This window comes from Schistocerca serialis, chromosome 8 (assembly GCF_023864345.2).
Source record: "Schistocerca serialis cubense isolate TAMUIC-IGC-003099 chromosome 8, iqSchSeri2.2, whole genome shotgun sequence".
Classification (NCBI taxonomy): domain Eukaryota; kingdom Metazoa; phylum Arthropoda; class Insecta; order Orthoptera; family Acrididae; genus Schistocerca; species Schistocerca serialis.
In genome coordinates this window covers 163928978-163951149 of record NC_064645.1, presented here as the reverse complement: position 1 = coordinate 163951149, position 22172 = coordinate 163928978, and the positions used below count along the sequence as shown (strand labels likewise).

The following is a 22172-nucleotide window of genomic DNA, read 5'->3' as shown; positions in this document are numbered from 1 at the left end:
TGTTGCGGCCGCTCTGTGGTCTTTGTGTGGACCCCCGGTCATGTCGGTATCCCGGGTAACGAACATGTTGACCGCCTGGCGAAAGAGGCCACCAGCAAGCCATCTCTGGACGTTGGCCTCCCAGAGACTGATTTGCGGGCAGTCTTCCGCCGCAAAATCTTGGCGCTATGGGACGCTGAATGGCGGGAACTGACAATGCGCAATAAACTCCGTGCTGTCAAGGAGACGACGGCTGTGTGGCGGTCATCCCTGCGAGCCACTCGCAGGGACTCAGTAGTTCTTTGCCGGCTCCGCATTGGCCACTCCCGGCTGACACACAGTTATCTACTGCGCCGGGAGGACCCTCCTCTATGTCGCTGTGGGGCAGCTTTGACAGTGGCCCACATTTTGCTGGCCTGCCCCCTTTTAGCTGTGGTCAGGCAGACATTTGCGCTGCCTGCTACGCTCCCTGCCCTTTTAACAGACGACTCCACTATGGCTGACTCAGTTTTACGTTTTATTCGGGCAGGGGGATTTTATCATTTACTCTGAGTGTTTCTGTTTTCTTTTAATGATTTGTGTTGATTCTGGCCTTTGGCCTATGGTCTTACACTGATTTTTTAATGTGTTTCTCAGTGGTTGGCCTTTCCTTTTTATGTCTATGGTCGGCCAACCACCGTCACACTCTGTGTGGTTTTAGTTTGTTTTGTCTTGTCTTTGTCTCAGTATCTCTTGTTCTGTGTCGTCTGTGATCTCTTCTGTTACTTGTTTTTATTCTCTGTGGGTGTTCTTTGTCTTTGGAAAAAGGGACCGATGACCATGGCAGTCTGGTCCCTTTAATCCCCCAAACCAACCAACCAACCTCTGTGGGGTGGGTCAGTGGCAACAGGTCGAGGCGCCATCGTTGAGCATTTATTGTCGCAGCTCGATCTCTCGCTGTTAAATGATGGTACCTTCACACACTTCAGTGTGGCGCATGGCACCTACTCCGCCATTGACCTTTCAATCTGTAGCCATAGCCTCTTACCGTCTGTCCAATGGAGTGTGCATGACGACCTGTGTGGTAGTGACCATTTTCCGATCATTTTGTCACTACCACAGCGCCACTCTTCTGGGCGCCCTAGCAGATGGGCTATGAATAAGGCTGACTGGGACTTGTTCTCCTCCACTGCCGCTTTTGAGCCTCTCTCTACCGATGACATTGATGCGGTGGTTCAATCGGTCACCACCGGCATCGTTACTGCCGCCGAATCTGCCATTCCCCATTCCTGTGGGTCCCCTCGGCGGAAGGCTGTGCCTTGGTGGTCGCCTGAGATCGCTGAAGCGATTAAAGATCGCCGGCGGGCGCTCCAGCGTCACAAGCGACACCCCTCCCTCGACCACCTTATCGCCTTCAAACGGCTGCGTGCGCGGGCCCGCCTCCTTATCCGCCAAGGCAAGAAGGAGTGCTGGGAGCGGTATGTGTCCACCATTGGCCTCCATGTCACTCCCTCGCAGGTCTGGGCCAAGATTCGACGCGTCTACGGCTATCGGCCACCTGCCAGCGTCCCTGCGCTCTCACTGAATGGAGCAGTTTGTACTGCCTCCGACGTCATTGCCAATCGCTTAGCAGAGCATTTTGCTATGAGTTCCGCTTCTGCAAATTACCCCCAGGCCTTCCGCTCCATTAAAGAGCGGATGGAACGTCGGAGCCTTTCGTTTCGCACCAACCACCCAGAATCTTACAATGCTCCATTTAGTGAGTGGGAATTTCGCAGTGCCCTCGCTGCTTGCCCTGATACCGCTCCTGGGCCAGATGGCATCCACTGTCAGATGCTGAAACACCTTTCAGTGGACTGCCAGCGGCGCCTTCTCGATCTTTACAACCGTGTTTGGGTCGAGGGGGAGTTTCCGTCGCAATGGCGGGAAGGCATTGTCATCCCCGTTTTGAAACCTGGTAAGAACCCTCTGGAGGTGGACAGCTACCGTCCCATTAGCCTCACCAACGTTCTTTGCAAGTTGCTTGAACGGATGGTGAGCCGGCGCTTGCATTGGGTACTGGAGTCTCGGGGCCTTCTGGCTCCGTCTCAGGGTGGGTTCCGTAAAGGCCGCTCCGCCGCCGACAATCTGGTGAGCCTGGAGTCGGCCATCCGTACTGCCTTTTCCCGCCGTCAGCACCTGGTCGCTGTCTTTTTCGACATGCGGAAGGCGTACGATACGACGTGGCGTCATCACATTCTTTCTACGCTCCATGGATGGGGTCTTCGGGGTCCTCTGCCGATTTTTATCCGCAATTTTCTGTCGTGTCGTACCTTCCGCGTGCAAGTCGCGGCCTCGTATAGTTCCTCCCACGTCCAGGAGAACGGTGTGCCACAGGGCTCTGTTTTAAGTGTCTGTCTGTTTTTAATAGCCATTAACGGGCTTGCTGCGGCCGTGGGACATTCTGTCTCCGCTTCCCTGTATGCTGACGACTTCTGCCTTTATTACAGCTCTACTGGCATTGCAGCTGTTGAACGTCAGCTACAGGGCGCTATCCGTAAGGCGCAGTCTTGGGCTGTAGCGCATGGATTTCAGTTTTCGGCAGCCAAGACCTGCGTTATGCATTTCTGCCGGCGCCGAACAGTCCATCCTGAGCCGCGGCTTTATCTTGCCGACGAACTCCTTGCTGTGGTGGAGACCCACAGGTTTTTGGGGGGTGGTTTTCGATGCCCGGTTGACTTGGGTGCCTCATATCCGGCAGCTGAATCAGACGTGTTGGCGGCATCTAAACGCTCTGAAATGCTTGAGCAACACCCACTGGGGCGCCGACCGCTCTACACTGTTGCGGCTCTACCAGGCGTTAATCCAGTCCCGTCTGGATTATGGGTGCCTGGCATATGGCTCAGCCTCCCCGTCTGCGTTGCGGGTGCTAGACCCAATTCTCCACAGCGGGATACGCCTTGCCACTGGTGCTTTCCGCACCAGCCCTGTGGACAGCTTACTCGTGGAGGCAGGTGTCCCTCCCCTGCGGTTCCGACGCCAACGTTTGCTGGCCGCTTATGCTGCCCATGTTCTCAGCTCGCCCGGGCATCCAAATTATCGTCTCCTGTTCCCGCGATCGGTCGTTCATCTGCCAGATCGTCGGCCCCGGTCTGGTTGTACCATAGCGGTCCGCGTCAAAGAGCTTCTCTCTGGGCTTCCGGTTTTCACTGTTCCACCTACTTTCCAGGCTACTTTGCATACACCCCCATGGTGTGTTCGTCGCCCTTGCCTTCGGCTGGACCTGGCACAGGGCCCGAAGGACTCAGTCCCTCCAGAGGCCTTCCGCCGCCGCTTTTATTCTATCCTGGCCACGTATCAGGGCTCTGGTGTTGTCTACACTGACGGTTCGATGGTAGCTGGTCGTGTCGGGTATGCGCTCACTCTAGGGGACCGTTCCGAACAACGTTCCTTGCAGGATGGCTGCAGCGTTTACACTGCTGAATTGGTCGCCATCTTTCGTGCCCTAGAGTATATCCGCTCCTGCTCAGGTGAGTCCTTCGTTATCTGTAGCGATTCCCTGAGCGGTTTACGAGCTCTCGACCAGTGTTTCCCTCGTTCTCGTCTGGTGATGGCTATCCACGAGTCTCTGCATACTCTTGCCTGTTGCGGCCGCTCTGTGGTCTTTGTGTGGACCCCCGGTCATGTCGGTATCCCGGGTAACGAACATGTTGACCGCCTGGCGAAAGAGGCCACCAGCAAGCCATCTCTGGACCTTGGCCTCCCAGAAACTGATTTGCGGGCAGTCTTCCGCCGCAAAATCTTGGCGCTATGGGACGATGAATGGCGCGAAGTGACAATGTCCAATAAACTCCGTGCTGTCAAGGAGACGACGGCTGTGTGGCGGTCATCCATGCGAGCCAACCGCAGGGACTCCGTCGTCCTTTGTCGGCTCCGCATTGGCCACTCCCGGCTAACACACGGTTATTTACTGCGCCGGGAGGACCCTCCTCTATGTCGCTGTGGGGCAGCTTTGACAGTGGCCCACATTTTGCTGGCCTGCCCCCTTTTAGCTGTGGTCAGGCAGACATTTGCGCTGCCTGCTACGCTCCCTGCCCTTTTAACAGACGACTCCACTATGGCTGACTTAGTTTTACGTTTTATTTGGGCAGGGGGATTTTATCATTTACTCTGAGTGTTTATGTTTTATTTTATTGTTATGTATTGATTCTGGCCTTTGGCCTATGGTTTTACACTGATTTTTTAATGTGTTTCTACGTGGTTGGCCTTTCCTTTTTTCTGTCTATGGTCGGCCAACCACCGTCACACTCTGTGTGGTTTTAGTTTGTTTTGTCTTGTCTTGTCTTTGTCTCAGTATCTCTTGTTCTGTCTCGTCTGTGATCTCTTCTGTTCCTTGTTTTTATTCTCTGTGGGTGTTCTTTGTCTTTGGAAAAAGGGACCGATGACCATGGCAGTCTGGTCCCTTTAATCCCCCAAACCAACCAACCAACCAACCTTTCGTTTCGCACCAACCACCCAGAATCTTACAATGCTCCATTTAGTGAGTGGGAATTTCGCAGTGCCCTCGCTGCTTGCCCTGATACCGCTCCTGGGCCAGATGGCATCCACTGTCAGATGCTGAAACACCTTTCAGTGGACTACCAGCGGCGCCTTCTCGATCTTTACAACCGTCTTTGGGTCGAGGGGGAGTTTCCTTCGCAATGGCGGGAAGGCATTGTCATTCCCGTTTTGAAGCCTGGAAAGAACCCTCTGGAGGTGGACAGCTACCGTTCCATTAGCCTCACCAACGTTCTTTGCAAGTTGCTTGAACGGATGGTGAGCCGGCGCTTGAATTGGGTACTGGAGTCTCGGGGCCTTCTGGCTCCGTCTCAGGGTGGGTTCCGTAAAGGCCGCTCCGCCGCCGACAATCTGGTGAGCCTGGAGTCGGCCATCCGTACTGCCTTTTCCCGCCGTCAGCACCTGGTCGCTGTCTTTTTCGACATGCGGAAGGCGTACGATACGACATGGCGTCATCACATTCTTTCTACGCTTCATGGATGGGGTCTTCGGGGTCCTCTGCCGATTTTTATCCGCAATTTTCTGTCGTGTCGTACCTTCCGCGTGCAAGTCGCGGCCTCGTATAGTTCCTCCCACGTCCAGGAGAACGGTGTGCCACAGGGCTCTGTTTTAAGTGTCTGTCTGTTTTTAATAGCCATTAACGGGCTTGCTGCGGCCGTGGGTAATTCTGTCTCTGCTTCCCTGTATGCTGACGACTTCTGCCTTTATTACAGCTCTACTGGCATTGCAGCTGTTGAACGTCAGCTACAGGGCGCTATCCGTAAGGCGCAGTCTTGGGCTGTAGCCCATGGGTTTCAGTTTTCGGCAGCCAAGACCCGCGTTATGCATTTCTGCCGGCGCCGAACAGTCCATCCTGAGCCGCGGCTTTATCTTGCCGACGAACTCCTTGCTGTGGTGGAGACCCACAGGTTTTTGGGGGTGGTTTTCGATGCCCGGTTGACTTGGCTGCCTCATATCCGGCAGCTTAAACAGACGTGTTGGTGGCATCTCAACGCTCTGAGATGCTTGAGCCACACCCGCTGGGGCGCCGACCGCTTTACCCTGTTGCGGCTCTACCAGGCGTTAATCCAGTCCCGTCTGGATTATGGGAGCCTGGCTTATGGCTCAGCATCCCCATCTGTGTTACGGGTGCTGGACCCAATTCTCCACAGCGGGATACGCCTTGCCACTGGTGCTTTCCGCACCAGCCCTGTGGACAGCGTACTAGTGGAGGCAGGTGTACCTCCACTGCGGTTCCGACGCCAACGTTTGCTGGCCTCTTATGCTGCCCATGTTCTAAGCTCGCCCGGGCATCCAAACTATTGTCTCCTGTTCCCGCGGTCGGTCGTCCGTATGCCAGAACATCGGCCCCGGTCTGGTTGTACAATAGCGGTCCGCGTCAAAGAGCTTCTCTCTGGGCTCCAGGGTTTCACTGTTCCACCTCCTTTCCGGGCTACTTTGCATACACCCCCATGGTGTGTTCGTCGCCCTAGCCTTCGGCTCGACTTGGCACAGGGCCCTAAGGACTCAGTCCCTCCAGAGGCCTTCCGCCGCCCCTTTTATTCCATCCTGGCCACGTATCAGGGCTCTGGTGTTGTTTACACTGACGGTTCGATGGTTGCTGGTCGTGTCGGATATGCGCTCACTCTAGGGGACCATTCCGAACAACGTTCCTTGCCGGCTGGCTGCAGCGTTTACACTGCTGAACTGGTCGCCATCTTTCGTGCCCTAGAGTATATCCGCTCCTGCTCAGGTGAGTCCTTCGTTATCTGTAGCGATTCCCTGAGCGATTTACGAGCTCTCGACCAGTGTTTCCCTCGTTCTCGTCTGGTGATGGCTATCCACGAGTCTCTGCATACTCTTGCCTGTTGCGGCCGCTCTGTGGTCTTTGTGTGGACCCCCGGTCATGTCGGTATCCCGGGTAACGAACATGTTGACCGCCTGGCGAAAGAGGCCACCAGCGAGCCATCTCTGGACCTTGGCCTCCCAGAGACTGATTTGCGGGCCGTCTTCCGCCGCAAAATCTTGGCGCTATGGGACGATGAATGGCGCGAACTGACAATGCGCAATAAACTCCGTGCTGTCAAGGAGACGACGGCTGTGTGGCTGTCATCCCTGCGAGCCACTCGCAGGGACTCAGTAGTTCTTTGCCGGCTCCGCATTGGCCACTCCCGGCTGACACACAGTTATTTACTGCGCCGGGAGGACCCTCCTCTATGTCGCTGTGGGGCAGCTTTGACAGTGGCCCACATTTTGCTGGCCTGCCCCCTTTTAGCTGTGGTCAGGCAGACATTTGCACTGCCTGCTACGCTCCCTGCCCTTTTAACAGACGACTCCACTATGGCTGACTTACTTTTACGTTTTATTCGGGCAGGGGGATTTTATCATTTACTCTGAGTGTTTCTGTTTTCTTTTATCGTTTTGTGTTGATTCTGGCCTTTGGCCTATGATTTTACACTGATTTTTTAATGTGTTTCTAAGTGGTTGGCTTTTCCTTATTTCTTTCTATGGTCGGCCAACCACCGTCACGCTCTGTGTGGTTTTAGTTCGTTTTGTCTTGTCCTTGTCTGTGTCTCTTGTTCTGTATCGTCTGTGATCTCTTCTGTTCCTCGTTTCTATTCTCTGTGGGTGTTCTTTGTCTTTGGAACAAGGGACCGATGACCGTAGCAGTCTGGTCCCTTTAATCCCCCCCAAACCAACCAACCAAGAGATTCAGCAGCCCAAGCTGCAGTTGGAGAAGTCACAGCCAAACCTAGAAGTTTCTGTCCAGAGTGATTCAACATGGGACGACGACATAACTGCAGGGTTGGCCAAGACATATGCCAGACTCAAATTGCTTAGAAAAATCCTAAAGAATAGAAATTAATGAGCGAATTAGGTCACCCATGGAAGATTAGATTTTGAGTCCGTTTTGTCAGTTTGGGATGCCTACACCGTCCTCCGTTTACACTTCTGTTTCTCTATCATTTATTTCTTGCACAACGTTTTTATGGCAATGATTCGCGTTTTCGAGCGCATATTATCGTGTGTTAGACTACTTATGCATGATGTTTTTGATGTTTGAGGTGCTGCATATTTCTGTTGCATTTACCGTAATATATAAACACGTGAACTTTCCTGATTAATGCTGGACCTTTGCACATAGATTATGGTGAATTTGGAAGAATATTTTCCTTACCGCTTTCTTCTGGTTCATTTATGCAGAAGCTCACACATATTAAACGTCTGCCACGCGGTTTAGACGACACATTACATGCTCAAACCAGCAAACATACAGTAACAAACAGCCGCAAAGATATTTCTACACATAGTGAGCAGAGATTACACTATAGATAGTCCACGGAGTACGTATATTACTTTTTCGTGGAGAGGGTATTTTTCTTGTGTAACGTGAATCACTGTTTGCTCATATATTGCTTACAATGGTACTGGTTGTTACGTAGCGCTATTTGATTTGCTTCTTTAAGGATCCTAATTAAGCATGTGAAGTAATTCACTAAATCACTTTCCGATTTTTCATTGAATATTTTGTCTTCTTATTTTTTATGGTGTGAACATATCTCCACTTCTTCAGTCAGATCCATTTTACGACTTTTACTTAGTCGTTGAAGCTTAATGACATTTTGCTCTACGTTAACAAATGGATGACCTGTTCTGTATACGTATGGGACTGGTGCTGATGTATGTCTGTTGTGTGTGTAGGCTACAATGCGCTCTGTAAACCAGGTGTGAAATTTTATCTCTGTTTATCTTACGCGGGGCATGGAGCATTCCTGGCAAGTTATTTTACATATTCCAGAATCTGAATATATGTTATTATTACGCTGTGCGGTATAGATGTAGACGATCCAGTTTCTGCCTTGTTTATTTTGAATATATTTTGAGTCTTTTGTATGTACAAACTGCTACATACAAATCTGTTATCATTTTTCTGTACTGTGTCTTATATCGGGTTCTTCCTTTACTACACTCAGTACTGAGTCAACCGTGGCAAGTGTAATCTGTTTCACTATGTTAATTTCCTGTTCCATGTTTTCATGATTAAAATCTATTTTATTTGCCCTGTGTAGCATTGACATCCTTGCTGCTTCTTTATGATCGTTTTGGTGGCGTGCGTTTGGCTGTATTGTAGTATTAATCATTGTACCATAAAACTTGATTACTATTGTTGTGTCAAGAGTTATTTTCGTCCAGATAACTGTTTTTGCTCCCCTGTAAATTCTGATTTTCTGGTGTAGACTAATTAAGCAAATTAAAAAGAAAATAACACTCCGTTTTTGGCATCTCAGTTTACTAGCAGTAAAAGTTATTTTATAAACATACCCATCGTTTCTAAGTCGTGGGATCTCATCCATCATATGTAATGAATAAACCAAAAGAAAAAGAAACAGTTTTGTCACTGAAGTGGCCTTCCTTAAATTAAGAGCTCTAACGTTTGGTTGTGTGCAGACAGTCGGTATTTTAGCCACACCTCACATATGTAGCTTTGAAGGAGTGTGAAAGGCGAGCTAGAATTAGTGTATTTCACTTCGACAATTCTGTAATTTTCTGTAACGTACATAAAACTTCAGCAGGATGCAGTGAGTGATGCCCTGACGGTGACCATTGTGAACGTACCCTTATATACTAGTGATACGACATCCTTGTCTGGTAGCAAGGCCTGCTTACCTCCGATTCGCCGTCGCTCACTTCCTGGACACACATCAGTTCTTCATCAGCGTCCTCGTCTCTACGCCTTCGCCTACAGAACGCCCAAAGGCAACAGGTTTGTTCACAGGAGAACAAACGATTCCTCAGACGCGCCCACATCTGTGTCACACAACGGTCTGTGTCACATGCTGCCCATTGCTCCGTGAAACTTAATTTCCCTAACTGTTTCCAAGCCCCGATTCCTCCTGTCTCCTCTACACAATCAGCTGATATAACACAACACTTTGGAGTAAGCAGAAAGCCACAAAATATACCCAGGCACGGCAGTCACTGATACATAAGCCTAATTTCAGAGTCAGTTAAACACTATTACTTGCAAATATTAGCAATCATAGAAAGAATAAAATGCTTCTGATCAAACACTTCTAACATTGCAATGGCCGTTCTGAAAATCACCGCGAGAGCAACACGTATCACGTGGTTCTGTATTCATATCATGGTATTCCTTACAATGCGAGGTTTGGTTCTTCTTCGTGCGTATGTGTGTGTGTGTGTGTGTGTGTGTGTGTGTGTGTGTGTGTGTGTGTGTGTGTGTGTGTGTGTTTACTCAGTCCCTGCTTATTAATTGGGCATTTGTCAATCGTCAAGCGAAGAATGAAGTGGACAATATGAACAAGTCGAAAACAAAGCAAAATGTTTTAGTTCTGAGAAATATGGCGGCAAACATACGCACAAAGGAGTTCTAGAAACCATACTACCATCCTTTTTCTCAGATGCACTTAGGGCTCAACCCGAGCTGACAGCTAGTGCCCTGAAAATAACCATGTTTATGATTGTATACTAAATTTTTATTTCAGTTACTGGCTCACAGACAAACGTCATAACAGAGTTGTACATTCATATCGTAGTACAGAGACAAAAATGTTTGACAGGAGTGAGTTGCAATGCAATGAAAACCGAGTGAAAATGATTGATAAGGGTAACGTCATCTGACCTGAGTAGGAAAACTGTTTTACTGATTAGGAACACTCAGTCACTCTTCAAGCAACTGTTTACTATTGGTCGGTGAGTTACAAACGTGTCGCGCACTTGTGCAAAGACGCAGGTCGCATCTGTCTTCTACAAGAATCAAAGGATAGCTTTGAATATGTACAATCATATTTCAAACAGAAAAATTTGTTGTTGCCTTTCAAAACATTCTTCGGCATCCTTGTGGGGACATAACAGAATCTCTGTAGGGAACAACGGGGCTTCTGAAAACTGGATCGTACGAAATACCATTATGTTCCCATCGCTTAGAGACTTCAGAAGGCTGTACGTAACAAAGCCTAGATTGACGCTGTGGATCTCTATTTTCGAGAAACATTCGATAGAGTCACACACCACCGCGCGACCGCTACGGTCGCAGGTTCGAATCCTGCCTTGGGCATGGATGTGTGTGATGTCCTTAGGTTAATTAGGTTTAAGTAGTTCTAAGTTCTAGGAGACTGATGACCTCAGAAATTAAGTCCCATAGTGCTCAGAGCCATCTGAACCATTCTTGAACAGTCACACACCGTTTTGAAGTAAACAAGCTACAGGTATACAGAATAATGGCACTGGATTGCAAAAAAGACTGTAGGCTTCCTAGATAACGTAAGTCGTTATGTACTCCTTAATGACCTCCTTGCTTCGACCGACAGGTGTTATGTTGCTTCCGAAGCAGCAGAAAGCAGGATGATTGGAAATGTGCTAAGGCATCTAGAAATCACTTCGATGCTCCTTGGCCGAGCTGTAGGCGGTAAGAACTGTGGGGAAGAGAGAGATAGGAAAATGTATAACAATTATTGAAAGACGTTGAGTGCAATTACAACTCTGATATGAGGAGGATGTCATAGGAGAGAAACTAGTAATGGGCTGCATCAAACAAGTCAGAAGACTGAAGATGCATCAAGTCAGAAGAAAGAAGATGCATCATCCACTTGTTATGGGCACTAAAACATTATTCTACATCCCTTATTTCATAAAAAGTATGCTCTTTCCAACAAGCGCTCTTAGCTCACTTATTTGTTATATAGTTTAATTCTTAATTTCTTTGCGTGTTTCTGGGCATTTGCATACATTAATTAACAAATTTCGGGCGTATTATAGTATTTGAGAGTTGTAGCATCGCGTTTTAGTACCCATGTAATGTAAATTCGCGTAGTCGTCAGTCATCTGTTTGTTTTGAACGGCTTGTGAGATAAAAGAGAGGAAAAAAAATGTTAGGGATGGATAGGGACTGCGCCTGTTGTGTACGGATTCAGGGGGAATTGACCACCGTCCGTCAACAGCTGGAAGCTGTGTTGGCCGTGGTCGACAGGCTCCAGGCTGTTGCCCTGTGCCGCGGTGACACTGGGACACCCGAGGCGAGCGCTTTGGCGCCTCTGGAACCTATAGAATCGCTTGGGATCTCTGAAGCCACTGCGCCCTCGTATTCGGACGTCCCTGCCGGTCGAGACTTGCCTGACGGTGACTGGCGAACCGTGGCGGGGTCGCGAATCCCTCGGCGGAAGGCGAAAGTTGGTGCTGACCGCAAGGCTGTACCTTACGCCTCCGAAACAGGTTTGAGGTACTGCCCACTGCTGAAAGTACTTCTGAGCCAGCAAGAGCGGACTCGCCTGTTGCGACAGTGGCCAGTCTTCCTGAGAGGTCCTGACAAGCGCAGAGGGTGGAATTGCTTGTCATTGGGAGTTCCAATGTTACGCAGGTGATGGTGCCCCTTAGGTATATGGCAGCTATGGACTGGACGAAAGCTAATGTGCACTACGTGTACATACCAGTATAGTCATCCAAGATGTGGAAAGGGTCCTTCCGGATGCCATGAAGGGTACAGGGTTCAGTAAACTGCAGGTGGTAGCTCATGACGGCAGTAATTACGTGTGTCGCTATGGATCTGAAGAGATTCTCTCTGGTTTCCGTCGGCTATCTGTGTTGGTGAAGACTGGCAGTCTTGCTAGCGAGATGAAGGCAGAGCTCACCACCTGCAGCATCGTCAACAAGACCGATTGTGGGCCTTTGATATAGAGCCGAGTGGAGGGTCTGAATCAGAGGCTCAGACGGTTCTGCGACCGTGTAGGCTGCAGATTCCTCGACTTGCGCCACAGGGTGGTGTGGTTTCGAGTTCCGCTAAATATGTCAGCTGTCCACTACACACAGAAGGCGGCTACACAGGTAGCAGCGGCTGTGTGGCTTGGACTGGGCAGTTTTTTAGATTAGGCAGTCTCGGGAAAAATCAAAAGGGGCTTCAGTCTGAAAGGGTACAGGGCAAAGAAACGACGAGAATCAACCAAGCAACAGTCGGTATTGTAGTCGCAAATTATCGTAGCTGAGTTAGAAAAGTACCAGAGCTTCAAGCGCTGATAGAAAGCACTAATGCTGAAATCGTTATAGGAACAGAAAGCTGGCTAAAGCCGGAGATAAATTCTGCCCAAATTTTTACAGAGGCGCAAACCGTGTTCAGCAAGGACAGATTAAATAAGGTAGGTGATGGTGTGTTTGTGTTTGTTGGTAGTAGTTTATCTTGTAGTGCAGTTGAAATACACTCCTGGAAATTGAAATAAGAACACCGTGAATTCATTGTCCCAGGAAGGGGAAACTTTATTGACACATTCCTGGGGTCAGATACATCACATGATCACACTGACAGAACCACAGGCACATAGACACAGGCAACAGAGCATGCACAATGTCGGCACTAGTACAGTGTATATCCACCTTTCGCAGCAATGCAGGCTGCTATTCTCCCATGGAGACGATCGTAGAGATGCTGTATGTAGTCCTGTGGAACGGCTTGCCATGCCATTTCCACCTGGCGGCTCAGTTGGACCAGCGTTCGTGCTGGACGTGCAGACCGCGTGAGACGACGCTTCATCCAGTCCCAAACATGCTCAATGGGGGACAGATCCGGAGATCTTGCTGGCCAGGGTAGTTGACTTACACCTTCTAGAGCACGTTGGGTGGCACGGGATACATGCGGACGTGCATTGTCCTGTTGGAACAGCAAGTTCCCTTGCCGGTCTAGGAATGGTAGAACGATGGGTTCGATGACGGTTTGGATGTACCGTGCACTATTCAGTGTCCCCTCGACGATCACCAGTGGTGTACGGCCAGTGTAGGAGATCGCTCCCCACACCATGATGCCGGGTGTTGGCCCTGTGTGCCTCGGTCGTACGCAGTCCTGATTGTGGCGCTCACCTGCACGGCGCCAAACACGCATACGACCATCATTGGCACCAAGGCAGAAGCGACTCTCATCGCTGAAGACGACACGTCTCCATTCGTCCCTCCATTCACGCCTGTCGCGACACCACTGGAGGCGGGCTGCACGATGTTGGGGCGTGAGCGGAAGACGGCCTAACGGTGTGCGGGACCGTAGCCCAGCTTCATGGAGACGGTTGCGAATGGTCCTCGCCGATACCCCAGGAGCAACAGTGTCCCTAATTTGCTGGGAAGTGGCGGTGCGGTCCCCTACGGCACTGCGTAGGATCCTACGGTCTTGGCGTGCATCCGTGCGTCGCTGCGGTCCGGTCCCAGGTCCACGGGCACGTGCACCTTCCGCCGACCACTGGCGACAACATCGATGTACTGTGGAGACCTCACGCCCCACGTGTTGAGCAATTCGGCGGTACGTCCACCCGGCCTCCCGCATGCCCACTATACGCCCTCGCTCAAAGTCCGTCAACTGCACATACGGTTCACGTCCACGCTGTCGCGGCATGCTACCAGTGTTAAAGACTGCGATGGAGATCCGTATGCCACGGCAAACTGGCTGACACTGACGGCGGCGGTGCACAAATGCTGCGCAGCTAGCGCCATTCGACGGCCAACACCGCGGTTCCTGGTGTGTCCGCTGTGCCGTGCGTGTGATCATTGCTTGTACAGCCCTCTCGCAGTGTCCGGAGCAAGTATGGTGGGTCTGACACACCGGTGTCAATGTGTTCTTTTTTCCATTTCCAGGAGTGTAGATAGTTGCTGCGAATTACTATGGGTAGACGTTATACTCAACAGCCGTACCAAAATAATAATTGGCTCCTTCTACTAACCCCCCGACTCAGATGATGTAATAGCTGAAAGATTCAAAGATAACTTGAATCTCATTAGAAATATGTTCCCACTCATACAGTTATAATTGGTGGAGGCTTCAATCTACCCTCGATTTGTTGGCGAAAATATATGTTCAAAGCCGGTGGTAGACAGAAAACATTTTCCGAAATTGTACTAAATGCTTTCCCTGAAAATTACTTTGAACAATCAGTTAATGAGCCCACACGAATTGGAAATGGTTGCGAAAACAACCTCGACCTCTTAGCCACAAATAATCCTGATCTAATAGAGAGCGTCATGATACAGGTATCAGTGAACACAAGGTCATTGTAGCGAGGTTCAAAACCATATCAACCAAAACCACTATAAGTAAACGCAAAATATATCTATTTAAAACAGCAGATAAAAATTCTCTTGATGCTTCCTAAGAGAGAGTCTCCATTCCTTCCACGCTAATTATGCAAGTGTAGACCAGATATGGCTCAAATTCAAAGATACAGTATCGACAGCAGTAGATAGATTCTTACCGCATAAGTTAATAAGAGAAGGGACTGATCCACCATGGTACTCAAAACACGTCAGGACATTGATGCAGAAGCAACGAAAAAAGCATACCAAATTCATAAGAACGCAAAATCCCCAAGATTGGCTAAGTTTCACGGAAGCTCGAAATTTAATGCGGACGTCAATGCGAGATGCTTTTAATAGTTTCCACAATGAAATATGTCTCAAAACATTGTAGAAAACCCAAAGAGATTCTGGTCGTATGTTAAGTACACCAGCAGCAAAAAAAAAAAAAAAAACCAGTCAATACCCTGTCACTGGGCGATAGCGATGGGAATGTTATCGATGATGGTGCCACTAAAGCGGAGTTACTAAATATAGTTTTCTGTAATTCCTTCACGAAAGAAGACGAAGTAAATATTCCAGAATTCGAAACCAGAACAGCTGTTAGCATGAGTGACATAAAAGTGGTTATCTTAGGTGTTGCGAAACCACTCAAATCACTTAAGAAAGGCAATTCTTCCGGTCCAGATGGTATACCAATCAGGTTCCTTTCAGAGTATGCAGACACAATAGCGCACTTCTTAGCAATCATATGCAACCGCTCACTTGACGAAAGGTATGTTCCTAAAGACTGGAAAGTAGCACATGTCACACCAATATTCAAGAAAGGAAATAGGACTAACCCATTGAATTACAGACCCATATCACCTCAATTTGCAGTAGGATTTTGGAGCATATACAGTACTCGAACATTATGAATCACCTTGAAGGACATGACTTATTGATACATAGCCAACACGGATTAAGAAGATATCATTCTTGTGCAACACAGCTAGCTCTTTATTCCCATGAAGAAATGAGTGATGTCGACAAGGGATCTCAGATCGATTCCATATTCCTAGATTTCCAGAAGACTTTTGATACCTCACAAGAGACTATTAATCAAATTGCGTGCATATGGAATATTGTCTTAGTTGTGTGACGGGATTCGTGATTTTCTCTCAGAGAGGTCACAGTTCGTAGTGATAGACGGTAAATCATCGAGTAGAAGAGAAGTGATGTCTGGGGTTCCGCAAGGTAGTGTCATAGGCTCTCTTCTGTTCCTGATTTATATAAATGATCTAGGTGATAATCTGAGCAGCCCCCTTAGATTGTTTGCAGAGGACGCTGTAATTTACCGTCTAGTAAAATCATCAGACAATCAATTCCAATTATAAAATGATATAGAGAGAATTTCTGTATGGTGCGAAAAGTGGCAATTAGCACTAAACAAAGAAAAGTGCGAGGTCATCCACATGAGTACTAAAAGAAATCCGATAAATTTTGGGTATACGATAAGTTGCACAAATCTAAGAGTTGGCAATTCGACTAAATACCTAGGAAATACGAGCAAGTTAAATTGGAAAGACCACATAGATAATATTGTGGGGAAGGCGAAACATAGACTGAGTTTTGTTGGCAGAACACTTGGCAGATGCGATGAACCCACTAAAGAGACAGCCTACAGTAGACTTGTCCGTCCTCTGCTGCAATACTGCTGCACGGTGTGCGATCCATACCAGGTAGGATTGACGGAGAACATCGAAAAAGTGCAAAGAAGGGCAGCTTGTTTCTTGTCATAACGCGATAGGGGTGAGAGTGTTACTGATATGATACGCGAGTTGGGGTGGCAGCCACTCAAACAAAGGCGGTTTTCTTTGCGGGCGAGATCTATTTACGAAATTTCAATCGCCAACTTTCTCTTCTGAATGCAAAAATATTTTGTTGACACCCACCTACGTAGAGAAATGATGATCAAAATAAAATTAGAGAAATCAGTGCTCGAACGGAAAGATTTATGTGTCCCTTTTTCCCACGCGCCATTCGAGAGTGTAATGGAAGAGAAGTATGAAAAGGGTTCGACGAACCCTCTGCAAGGCACTTAAATGTGAACCACAGAGTAACCTGTAGAAGTAGATGTAGCACACTTGAAGTCTTCAGTGAAAGGACATATTCTTGACAAAATTAAAGAATCAAAGCAGTATATCAAATACTTTCTGGAGACTATACATTCAGACCAGACACCTTGTTGAACGATGTTAATATGGTATTATTTCATCATTTGCTTCAGCTCCTCGTGTTTGCAGAAAATCACATATAACGTTCTACCATTCAGTTCATCTTAAAGATTTACTTATAAAGTAGCACAGCATACACGTAAAATTTCCAACTTCTGTTATCAGGAAGCATGGTGTTCACTGCAGACCTGGGACACACGTTACGTGATAAAGTAATTGGCGCAGCGTCGGCAACATTAGCGCAAAACAAAATTAGTATCTTAGTTTTATCTTGCTGTAATTCATTTGACAAAGAAATATACGAGAAAGTATTAAGAGAGACAGACACTACCTTTAATTTAAAATGGTGGAGTCATATACTAAGCAATGTCGTTGATACTGCATTGCCCCTGATGCTAACTGCGTGAAAATTCTAAATGGAAGGTCAGGCGTAAACAAAAAATATGCGCATGGATGAACGTAAAACCACAGGACTTAAAACACGCGCGTAATTTACAGGTTAATCTTTTTAACTTTCTGATGTGCTGCATGTCCAATAAATCCGCTCTATGAAAGATATGGCAGTTGTCACTCGCGGTAACTCAAAGTGAGCTGCGGAATCCCATCTTAGCTACATCCTAACGAGACGTTCCACATGAATAACACGGTCATCAGATAAATGGCAAATAACGAAATCGAATTCCTCAACGTAACAACTACATTTGCATATGTCCCTCTTTCATGCAGTGTCATAAAACGCGCAGGGTATCTGATACCAAGATGTTAAATTCGCCGATTTCCGTTGGAAGCGCTAGCAGTACCCACGGAGGTAGTGGTCACAGTTCCTTTATTTTCGGCTAATACGTAGTAAATTGACCTAAACTAAAAAAATATACTAATTCATATCGGTGATACTAGAATCCAGCGGGAGTATGAACCTATTCTACACTTTAGTGAACGTGTCATAATATATTATAATTAACGTTATTTTACGTGTCAGGTATGTTTCTATCCAATTTTAACATTAATTACTAGCTTAGGCGGTACATATACTGAAATTGAAAAGATACAGAGAAGATTATCATGGCCCCTGCGCAAGGATGAAACGCAAAATCGTGAAGCGTTCCACGTTTTTTGTCGGAGGCAGGCAACGGCAAACCACTTCCGCTAGGACCTTGCCTAGTCGGCGGTGCGGGTCTCTCGCACCGTACCCTACGCTCCTCGCAGTATGGAACATCATCATCATCAACTTATAAATGGCTCTAGAACTACCGACACGCGAAATAAAGGTGTATCTCACAAAATTACAATCGTACGTAACACATCTCGACCCAGGCTGTATCTCTTCAGCACTATTTCATAAATCACAGTATCAAAAATTACCGACGGCTTATGCAGACAATGAAACGAAAGACGTTCAGTGCTTACCTCGACAGATAACAAGAGCCTTCACCGGCAACGCAAACAGGATTCGTCAGTAAGCTCACGACCCGTTCAGTATTTGCCTCAGACTATCGCCAGGCAACGATACACCTCGCCTCCCGTCATCTCTCATTGTTGAAGACTTCGCTCTGCCCCGAAGCTTAGTGGAGGGTACGGGACGCATCCATCACAAGAGATGACAGCATTCTAGCATGTCTAACCTGACTGACTGCTGTTGTGGTCAAGAATGACAGTGAAATATGTAATTTGCTACCAGCATCTGTACGACGTCCGTAGCAGAAGCCCGCAGTGTAGCTTAAGTGGTTCTGTGTTTGAGAACAGATGTTCTTATCTGGATGGAAATCAAACCAAAAGTCTTCAGCATCATCTACTTGAACAACTGGCAATGTGTACGTTCTAAGTGTGGTGCGGATGGAGAGGTGAAGCCTATCTCCTCTTTGGTACGACAGTAGAACTATATCTTTTGTCTTGTATAGAATTTCTTAAGCACTGCCCCAACCTGTTTTCTGGTACATCATACCAATGTAACGACTTTCTATGCTATGTCATTTTCATATTGAGCTAGGGGAAACGGCGGTACGCGCGCTAATCTCTCGTACCTTACTGTCACGACACGTACGTGAGACCCTCTATTGGTAGCGTAATGGTCGCACATTCATATTCGAATACGGGTTTTCGAAATTTACCCAACATGCTTTCGCGACATCTACGTCGCCTTTTTTCAAGGGATCCCCGTTTAAGTTCTCTAGGAATTTCTAGTGTAATTTCGTATGGGCTACACCTAACTGTAATAATTCTAACACTACTTCACTGTTGTTGCCTAGCCTACTTGATAAAGATTCAAAATATTTGAATGATATTCCAGAATCGGTCATGGTAGCTTCTCGTATACGATATCCTTTAGAGATGTACTGTATTTTCTCAGAACCCTTCTAATAAAACTAAGTTTTCCATTTGCCTATCGAATTAGTGATATTACATTATTATCGCATTTCATATCATGAATTGGCATCATCCCTAAGTGCTTATGTAGAGTCATGTGCTCGACATGTTGATCAGCAATCTTGAAATGAGATATTATGCGGTCTTTATGTTTGTTGTTTTTGTGGAAGATCCTGTTTCTAGAAAAACATCATTTATTGTAGAGGTTACACGTAATACAGAAGATACCTGGTTTTAGTTTGAGTAAGACACAAGAAATTTTAATTAAGAAAATGAGTCCTGGAGTGTAGCGACAGCTTCTTCTTCAAGGCACATTGTAACACTACAATTATCTGTATTACAGTTTGCGGTCAGTATTATTACCAGCACAATTCTACTAGTACAGTTACTACAGTGACGGTGTCTTAACATTCGGAATTTCTTTTCAGTTCTTATTTAATATAAATACAGCTTATAAAATAAAATTCAAAGATTGGAAAACGTAAACAAATACTCATTAACGTACAAAGAATAAAGAAACATGTGGGATAAGTTACTGAAAGAGAAAATGTGTACCAGAAATCGGAAAACTTCGAGCCCGTCGTCACTGAAACACTTTTACAAGTATTTGGTTTTAGAACTGATATCTTTTTCTATACTTAAAAGTTTTCGTTAATTGTGTTATAAATTACTCGTAATCTAATGTTAATTACACAGATTTTGTACTATTTTATTTGTTGTTGTTAGGTTCTGTTGTATCACATACATCTTTTGATCTTGTATGGATAATTACATTGATGTCTGAATGACACATTCACTTTCTGTAACTGTTGTTTTATTCGATTCATTGTCAGTGTCTCTGTCTGTTTCGTGCGACGTGTTTTGTTGTGCTTGTGTTGCGTTTTGCAGTGTTCTTAAGTATGGTCTATTTCGCCTGTAAGCTTCATGAAGGGTTTGAGAAACATCATCTGCTAGTCTGTTCACGATGTGTCATTTGTTCTGATCTCTTATTGTGTTTCCTAGGTCTCGTTTATATTCAGTCTTAGATGTGTTTCTGTGTTGCAGTGGAGAACCACTTATTCAACAGTGCCATATTCACCACATTCACAACGTCAGTTTCTTTTAGACCTACACGATGGAGATTGGCAGCATATGGGCCATGCCACGTCAGGAAATGGGTTGTTCCTTTTGTGGTATCAATGTATTTCGGTCTTATGCATTCTCGTATATTATCGAAAAACGAGTAGAGACGCCATCCCTTGTCTGTCTGATCGCATTCCTCCTGCTATCTCTGAGTCCACCATATGTTAAGCTATATTCGATCTGTTATGTTGCGTCCATTTATGTCTTGTGTTTCTTGTCGTCTACCTTTCTTTAACCAGTATGTCGCTGCTCGGTAACGAATAGTGGTATCAACGGAGCACAAACTCATGACCACACTCAGTGCCCCTATGAATAGTGTTCTAAACGCTCCACTTATTCTGATGAGCACGCTCCTTGTCCGCGTCTTACAATGTTTTTATAGGTTGGCAGCCTGAGGCATTGAGCCATGAAGCTAGCAGCGTTTTTCTGGCTTCTCAACAGATATCCCTCCATTGTGGTTGGACCTACGGTACGGCTATTTGTATCGCTGAGGCACGCAAGCCTCCCCACCAACGGCAAGGTCCATGGTTCATGGGGGGCATTTTCACTACCCTCATTATTAGTTAACTCTACATTTCCAGAGAAATGATTCATTGATACTTCAGAATTTTCAATATGATTATTGATTATTAAATTTGCTACTCGGTATTCATCACCAAAGTTTGAGTTTGCAATTTCGTTTGGATTACTTGTGACTGCATTTGACATATCACTGAACCCACGTCTAGCTTACTTGCCATTTTACTAGTATTTGACCCACCGGATCGTCTCTACAACTGTGAGATTGAACTCCTTCCCTACTTCTAAGACCGTATCTCACTTCCTTTACCCAGACATATTACCAAAACTAACGTTCCATTTACAAATCTTAGACTTCTACAGGCAAGCGCAACACTTAGACTATTTGTTTCCCTCGACGTACAGCTGCTGATTCTCGTAGCTGTGGGCTGCACCGCCGGCTGCAGCTCCGCCGGCTGCAGCTCCGCTTTTGTTGTGTGCTGAAGCTGGTCTGGCACTTCAAACAAGCCGTGAAGGCTGCTAACTGCACCGACCGCCGCCGCACCTGTTGTCTTTGGCTAACTCACGCTGCTCTGCAGGCTGCGCCGGCTCGTAGCATTAAAGCCTAGTTTACACGACGACATTGGGTTGCGCCACTCGTTGCTTCGAATGAGTTGCACGCAAGTGGTTTCATATTTGACTGTAGACACGGCGACACGAGTATACACTTCAGTTTCGTCGTTTTGTGGGTCCCTGAGTCGTGTCTGAAATGAAAGTTTTGGTAGCTGCACGTCGCACGAGTTGTGATGGAGTTAAAGCTTGTTGCGGGGAATCGCTGCATAAGAAAAAAACATTAGAAACGTGTTTCGATTCGTGACTGTATGAAAAAAAAAAAAGACGTCAGCTCGTTTGCTCAGCATCCTTTCTCAAATAATTTGTAATGTAAGACCGAAGAAGTTCTTTTAATTATCTTAGAATGCCACCAGATCTGTTCAAGTTTCTTCTAAATAGAGTTAATTATAGGTACTGTAATGCATGAAGCACTGTCGCCAAAACTGAATTTACATATCACATTGCGTGCATTACAATCGCGAACACTCGGCATGCTATAAGATGCAGATTTAGTTGGTGATGACGCTTTTCCATTAACACCAATTATTATTAACATTAACAGTAATAATTATTAACAGTAACAGCAGTAATTATTCGAAACAGGCCGCATTAAGAAGACAATAGTTTGCAAACTGCTCTCTTGAAGTTAGATCTGTACAGTGGCAATATTTCACAATTCAAACATATGTGAATGGGGAGCACTGCTGCTACGTTTTAAATAGATGGGCATGGAATAAAGACTGCAGCTTCTTGATTTGTCTAGCCTTGCCGCCTGTTAACAATATTCCTCAAAAAAGAAAAGAAAAGAAATGAGTCGGCCTACTC

At 46.7% G+C, this 22172-nt stretch overlaps 1 non-coding gene across 1 annotated transcript; it reads left to right on the top strand.

The window, feature by feature from the left end:
• The first annotated feature begins 17758 nt into the window (after window positions 1–17758).
• Window positions 17759–17865, top strand: LOC126417665 (U6 spliceosomal RNA). Its single transcript, XR_007575745.1, has one exon. It is a non-coding gene; the product is annotated as a U6 spliceosomal RNA (small nuclear RNA).
• Window positions 17866–22172: the final 4307 nt, after the last annotated feature.